Genomic DNA, 7,458 nt, shown 5'->3' on the forward strand with positions numbered 1-7,458 from the left:
CATCCAACCATGATCACCAAAAGCCACTAAGTCCATAAATCGATTTATCATTCCATAAGAACAACTTTCCTTGTTTGTTGAGCGAATCCAACCATCTTACGAACTTTGGTTTTAGTTCTGAGGAAGTCCTAGCCACTCCCTTGCCTTATTTCTTCCATCATTCACCTTCCCTAACCCATATGCCACCTTCCAAACCACTCCTTATGCTTTTTACCGGATCCTGTAGGAGCATTAGAACATCCTGTAGGTGCACTAGGACATCCTTCTGGACAGCCTGTAGTGGCTTGTTTTGAGGCCAATTTATGGAAAATGCATCCAGAAAGTTAGGAGAAGACCCTTGCTTGCCTCCCAAGCCATCTGACCCTTCACAACCATCTCTCTCCACACCTAACCCACCTGCCATACCACCAAGAAGATTTAGCATTCATATTTTCATAAAAAGGACAAAAAGGAAAAAGGTTATTGTGTTCATTCATATGCACAACAGTAAAGTGTTTGATTATCTTAGATTGCATGCCTAGGATAGTTGGGATTACACACATGTTAGCTTAGAATTATTCTAAAGCAAGATCTCTTAACAAATAGTTATATGAGTGGTGTGTTTAAAGAATTTATTTCAGTCTTTCATTAATGTAGCAAACAATATACAATTCTCTCAATTAGGGTAAAATTCCCCTTTCTCCATTGGTAATCAAACTTCTTTGAAATCAATAGAAGGCTGGTTTAAGAAGCCCTAGTGGTCTATCACCATCTCAGCAGTGACAAAGAGTGGACCCATTGAATCTACTAGTGTATACAACATTGTCACCTCCAGGTTTGTTTGAACCCTGGCTTGATAAAGTAAATTTGGTAGCCCCAGGAGTTGCAACATTCTTGCTGCAATACTAGCACTCATCATAACCAGGATGCCAAACCATCAGAATTTGGTAAGTCCCCCCCCGCCCCCCCCGGCCATATTTAAATTGTTTCATTTGAATAGGTGAGAGAATCCCACATAATAAAACTGGCATATGAAGAGCAAGTTGTGGGGCCATGGAGAAACCCAATGAGGGTTAAACGAGCCATCAGGTGGCTAGGGGGACCCATGCCTAGACAAGAATGAATTACAAGGTCGATTCTAGCATATTTCATAAGAATATTCCAAAGTATATTTTATTTTCATGGCAGGATATTTGAGTTGGAGATTCTCAGGGATGTCCAAAGGTGATAGTTTGAGAACCATATGAAGTTTATACTCATTTTTCTCAAAATTTCACAAGGAATCCACTGGTGCAGATAAAATTTAGATCTAAATAGTGGATATAAGGGTTCATATATGAAGCCAACATGTTACATTAATGCTTGGCGCAAAGATCAAGTCAAATATGCAATTTTCAGAAGCTGGTTGTGTTTACAATCAAAAGTTCTAGAATGGCGAGACAAACTTGTTAATGTTATGTTTGATGTATTTTCAGCATATGATGGATTGTTTTGGCATGGAAACCAATGTGAGTCTCATGCATTCTTGATTTTATATTTTTTGAGATTTGTAAAAGGAAGAACATATATTTGTATATATGCTCGAGTCTGTGGAGCAGATTCAAAGAGGATCTATGCCACTTTATATGGGAGAGTTTAGCCCCTTTTAGAGGGAGAACAATTTATGCCAATTGTTTATGAGAATTGATTACTTTTGTATTTTCAATGGAGAAGGTCTCTTTGTAGGAGAGACATTTCCACATGAGCAAGAGTTTAGTCCTTGTATTGAAAAAGAAGAGCATTATTGAAAAGTAGCTAACTAAGCTGCTACAAAGTTGAGTAGAGCCTGAAGACATAGCTCACAAGATGTGGGTGAACTTTGTTATCAAGTTCTAGTACATCTGTCCATATTGTATCTTCTCCATGTGCTTCTTCTTCATGTGTGTTGCACTTATAGTTATTTCATTCTCTTTATGAAATTCATTTTAGAGTCATCGAGGTAAAGATTCCATATCATTATTCATGGTCAGGCTACATAGTATGGCTAGAAAAGGAAATGATTCACAGGAATACTACATAGTATATCCATGAATTGTCATTATTATTGTAGTATCATGCCCATGAGTCACTAACATTGTTAGATAAATATACAACCATAAATTCTCACCATTATTAGGCTTCAATTCATGACCATAAGAAAAATTATATTTTCCCACTAACATAATCATTTTAGATGGAAATATTCATGAATGCATCAGAGAGATTGAATAATAAAATGAGAAGATTGACATATCAATGTATACCCAACTTTGACATTGATCCCATAACATATATATTATTTTCCTTACATTGCATTAATGGTGATATATTAATGTCACTATTAATTCATGCTTAGTTAACATGGACCTAGAAGTGGATGAGGAAAACTTGCATATGTCACTATATTAACCTTCATATGTCACTATATCAACCCTCATACATTGTTATATTAATGTTTTGGATATGGAAAAATGAAAATTGATCAACATATCAACATGCATATATAGATATATTGACATTTTTACATTTCAAGTGTAGATATATCAACATTATTAATTAAAAAGAAAAAAGTATAGAAGTGTTGACCTTGAAATTGTCAATGCAATATCATAAAAAGGTCATATTTTTCACCAAATCTAGTAGTGAACCTTAATTCCCTTAGATTGATTCCTTGTCCACCTCTAAATTATCTAGCTTATGCATTTGTTTACCCTTTCCAAATGCGAAGGAAAGATATTTTCATCATAAATTGTAACAATATTGTTGGATTCAATGTGATTCTCCATAGATGGGATAGGATCATATCTTGAAGATACAAGTTAGATTCTTTGAACACTACGTTTGGTTAGCCCAATGTTCAACCATATAAATAGAAAAATTTTAATACTAGAGTTTATTATTTTTTCCATTATATGGTTGTGAGTTGGTATCCCATAAAAAAGGGCCATAACACATGTCCATGACCATTTTTTTTTTTGGAATGGGAGGTTATATTTCACAGTCCAATGATTTTGTGATCTAAATGGAAAGTGGAATACACCCATGGTATTGCAATTCAAGAAGGCTATAAATAACAAGCCTCACTTTGTAAAAGCACATATTCATCCACATAACATAGTTGTAATAGTTTCTATTATTTAATAAAGAGTTTCTCTCTTTTGAATATGGGGTTTTCTCTTCCGCCGCTTGATGATCAAATCTCTTTGATATTGGCCATCCAAGATTTGAATCATTGGTTTCATAAGTAAGTTATGAATCCATGGAAACTAGGATTTGCATAGCATGTGTGTAAGGGTTTTCAAAGATCATCTATTTGAATTTTCATAGTTTATGGGGATGGGTTCTAGAAATAGTCTCCTTACTAGTTCCATGCTTGCAATCATATGTATCAGGAAAATACCATACTATCTTGTGTACTTTCATATTCTTTTGTTCCCTATGGTTATGGAAGTTTAAGTTGCTCGATGGGCAGACAAGTCATCGGTAGCCTAGCTAGACTATGACAATGCGACATGCACGACAACCCCACTGGCCCAAAACATGTACCCATGATTAGATCCGCTATATATTGCACCACATAGGGGCATCTTACTAAAGAGAATAACTGTGTGCTTTGAATTCTCTAACTAATAGAAATAAATCTTAGCATTGACAAGTATTAATGGAGTGAATAGAAATAGATGGAGAATATCAATCTTGCTTCGTCTTAGAATCAAGCTTAGCATTGATGAAGCCTAGGATTAAGCGTGTACGTAGGTTCGTGCCCAAGGATAAGTCACAAAAAAAACACCAGGCCATTGAAGCTCTGTTTACAGAGGGGCCACTAGGCATAGATTGATTGGTAGATATGAAGCACATCTCTAGGATAAGAATTGTTTCAATTAGGGACAAAATAGAAAGGGCATGCAAGTCAAGAGAAATGGTTTTCCAAGAGGAGTTTCAAAGTACCAAGTTTTAGCCAAGAACCATCACAATGGATGTTGGGAAGCACACAACAAATACCACTACTTGGGAACATTCAACACCCATGAGGAAGTAGTCACAACCTACAACATGGCAACCATTGAATACCCAGGTTTAAATGGTATAAACAATTTTGACCTGAGCTTCTAGATGGATCTTCTCCATCTAGTGAAAGACATAATAATTATCTAGGGAGAAAATTTTGTTGTTCCCAATGATGATTCTAGATCGAGTCTCATCCCCGGTGGCATGGCCACCAAAACCTTGAACGACAAAGACACCATGTCTTCCTTGGTGTTGCCTCAGCTTTCTTGGACGCCCCCCAATTTGAATGTGATAATGAAGAAATGGAATTGTCTAGTGTAATAAGATATCCCACTGACCTGGAGCATATTTTTACTTTGTCATTGTAAAAATTCAAGGATATTAGTACTTCATCAATGATTGGCTATAACCACAACCACAAGCCAAAAGCAAATTTGCACAATATCAAAACCACTAATTCCATAGATGATTCGGAGATCTTCTTATCTAACTCCAGCACTATGTTGGATCTTATGTGGATTTTTCTCTTAACGTGGTGTTGGCTACTTGGGGCTTGACCCAAGTTCAACGTTAGTTTGCCAAACAGATCCCTACACTACTGGTCCTTTCGACATCAGCCTGTGGAGCGTGGACTGAAGTCTCACCTGAAGCAGTATGGGGGGATGCTAGAACCAAGTTTCCACACCTTGCGATGGTCGTGATGCCAGTTTGTAGCCTTTGTTCCTGCTTTCGCGTAGGTCGTTAAGTTCTAGGGCTATGTCAGTCTAGCCATTTATTCTGGCCTTCAGTACCTCCGCAGAGTACGATCGACCTTCGTGCAGCCCTAACCTACGGTCCAAGTACATTTGCGTTGCTATGATAGTGTATTGTACATGTTCCCAAGTTATCTTAAGTGTTTTACTTATATTACCAAACAATCATAGTTAGCGCCATGTAAACAAATTTCCTTACTTGTGTTTGACTAACTAATATAGTCACATACATTCTCACATCTCAGGAACATTGTAAATTAAACCCAAAACACAATATAACCAGATGCATTAACAAGAAATAGATACACAAAATTTGCAAAATACTTCTCTTTATTTATATCTGCAGATTATTACAGACTCTATTCGTCGTGCGCACATAGTTGTAGGGGTCTACGCACACAGCTGCAGAGCCTCTACCTATGCTAAGACCCGAAACTTAGAATTCTCTACCAAGACTCCAAGCCTTGTCCTCTACTCCCAAAAACTTAAGACTACTTAGAGCTTACTTACTTAGCTCTTTTTATACAATCCCATGGTCCGCGGACCATGGGTAGATCTTTACAGCAAACTTTACACTTTACAAAATAAGGGCGGAAAACCCTTCATGACTTATGACACCTTCGCGCTCCGCGACCACAAAATGCGGAGACTTTACAACTTTATTACAAAACTTGTCCCAAAACATGGGCTTTTAGCCCCAAAACTGTCCTTGGGGGATCCTGTTCCTAAAACCCCCCCAAAAAAAACATGGTGAGTCACCCTTGAGTCACTCTGCGGGTGTGAAGATCTTAGTGCAAAGACCTCCCAACTCAACCTGTATGACCGCAACCTCGGCAGTGCGCAGTGCGACTGCCTGCTTCGCTTCTTCAACCATCTGCTTGGTCACTACTCCTAAACTGTCAGCCTGAAGCTTCCACTGAGTTTCTTGCAGAGTAGCAAGCTTCCCTTCAATAGAGGCCATAACCGCATGAGCCTTATCCAACCAGGGCTTCAAGCACGCCTTTAGCACCACCTCCTTATGTTGCGCGGCCTCCTGTATCTTTGCCAGTCTCTGCGTGAGCGTGACAGTTCACGTTGTGCCTTTTACCTCATCATAGCGTTGTTGTAGTTCTCACGCTTCTCTCTCCAGGCCCTGTACATTAGGGTCCTCCTGCAGGCTTGTTAGGACCTCGAACGACTACTCAAAAAGTTGTGTGTAGTTTCCTACTACACTGTCGACAGCTGCTATTACCTCTATGAGAGCGGTTGCATGCCGCTCCTTTACTTTGGCAGAGTTGAAGGCTGGGCCTTCAAATGTAATTCTGTAATCTGTAGGTTCAACTCGAGCTGAACCCTAGGCATCTCTGTGCAAGCATCGCGCACCCCTGTAGCAAGCTTGTGGATGTGCACCTCGACTAGTTCTTCCTTAGGAATGGCCAACTCCGGGACCATTCGGCATGCCTCCTCCATGACCTAAATTATATGCTTGTTTTGGTCAGTTACCTCGGTCACGATAGCAATGGTAGAGTCTCACTGTAGGGCCATCTTCTCATTTTTAATACGTTACTCACTGATCACCTGTAGAGTGTGATGTTTATGGGCCTTCAACTCTGCAATCACTCCATCCTACAATAGGTGGAGTGCCTCACCAGGGAGCACTAACAGATTCAACCCTACTCCCTTGAGGGTGTTGAGAGTGGGCCTGTCAGCTTCATTCTCCATGGTCAGTGCTCCATCGGGCAGCACTATCGCGCTGGAGACCTTTGCACGCAGCATTTTGGTAGCTTTTGAAGTACCGATCACGAGGATGGTGGACACCATGCTAGCCTATAATGCGCGAGTCTACAACTCTTGCAGACCTCTCTTGATGGCCCCCAATATCAGTTGCTTTTGTTTCTTAAACTATTATAGGGCCTTCGTGGTGACATCTCGCACTGTGTCTCCAATGTCATGCAAATCACCCTCTGTGAGGGTGATTGGGTCCAATGACATCTTAGTGGCTTTGGATTTCTTCCTCAACCCTCCTTTCTCTTGTTCTCATGGATGCTTGATGCGGGCGGGCGTAGCCTGTGGGTCCACACCATGCTGCTCTATTTTCTCTTTTGTCTCTTCCTTTGTGCCGAGCGAAGGTGACCTCGCGCCTTTTTTAGAGCCCCGCTCTGTTCCACCTATTTGCTTCTCCATCTGCTGAGTGGGATCACGCTCTACCTGAGCCTTGCCAACAGCCTCCTTCTTCCTCTTCTCGGCCAGCTACACCATCTTGAGCTTGGCCTCCTCATTCTTGCATTACGCGGTGGACTTGCTCACCCCCACTGCCAAGTTTGATGTAGTGCGCCACTCCACCGAACAACGATCAAGCACTGTGTTGTCCCTTAAGAAACTAATTTCCTGACTGCGTAGAAATTATGCTTAATACATTAATGTTTATAATTATTGTCACTTGTTTGTCACTTAATTGTATGTTGAATTCTCAAATGAAGGACCTGAAAGACTTGGTTTTAAACCCTCAATACTTAGGTGACATGAAAATATCAGAATGCCATTTGATTGTTGAATATAAATGATGAATGAAGAAAGCTTGAAGAAGTCATAGACAATATGTTGTTTTACACAGAATCTACTATCTGTGACACTTGGAGAAGTTAAAGATAATATGTTGTCTTACACAGAAACTACTATCTATAACTTAGAAGAATTGTAGAGGTGGGAACTTCAAGTATAG

The sequence above is a fragment of the Pinus tabuliformis genome, chromosome 5_1 (genome assembly GCF_031772625.1).
Source record: "Pinus tabuliformis cultivar Carrire ecotype Pingquan chromosome 5_1, CPIR1, whole genome shotgun sequence".
Lineage (NCBI taxonomy): Eukaryota > Viridiplantae > Streptophyta > Pinopsida > Pinales > Pinaceae > Pinus > Pinus tabuliformis.